Source organism: Brassica oleracea, unplaced genomic scaffold (genome assembly GCF_000695525.1).
Source record: "Brassica oleracea var. oleracea cultivar TO1000 unplaced genomic scaffold, BOL UnpScaffold00689, whole genome shotgun sequence".
NCBI lineage: Eukaryota > Viridiplantae > Streptophyta > Magnoliopsida > Brassicales > Brassicaceae > Brassica > Brassica oleracea.
In genome coordinates, this window is record NW_013617438.1 from 19,203 (window position 1) to 19,963 (window position 761).

Below are 761 nucleotides of genomic sequence, written 5' to 3' on the forward strand. Positions count from 1 at the left end.
GAAATGCAAAATAGGTAAGAATTTTTTTTAGATCTTGAGACGTGTTCCAGATGTGTAAAGAATCTATGGAATCTAAAAGAAGAAGTTAGAGGCATATCACCTAAATATGTAGATCGGTAAATCTTGAGAGGTGTTCCGCCTGCTGAATCGTCGGTTTGACTTAGATCCAAATCAGAATAATCGGTTGATCTTTGATTTGCTACAGAATGTGTTCACCCCTTCAAGCAACCTTGATTCCATCATTACCACCATGGATTTGTGTTTTTTGGAGCTTTGAATCGCCATCTCAATCGTCATTTCAGAGGAGAACTAATCTGATTTTTTTACCAAAAAAGAAACGTCTGGACAAAACAATTATCTCTCCTTTACTGTTTTTTTTAAACGTGGATGGTCAAAGACCACGAGTTTTGTCGGTACAAATATTTTCACTTGGCCCCGTTTTCATATTTGGTAATGCAAATTCCTAGGTTCAATATTCTAGTTGCAAGGCTAGAACAAGAATTAAGAACAATCAATCAATGAATATCACAACTAAGCAATTCTATAGTTGGGACTAATCTCTCTAACCTATTTGAACCCTGAATCTAACAAGTAAACTACTCAGACATAGCTAAGCAATTCATGACACAAAATATAGATAAGAACTGCATAGAATAGAATAAGATGAATCAATGGAGTTCCAATACAAAATCTCTCTATGATCTTCTCTCCTAAAACTCTCTCTCTCTCTTGCTGAAAGTAAGAATACAATGATGGTAAAA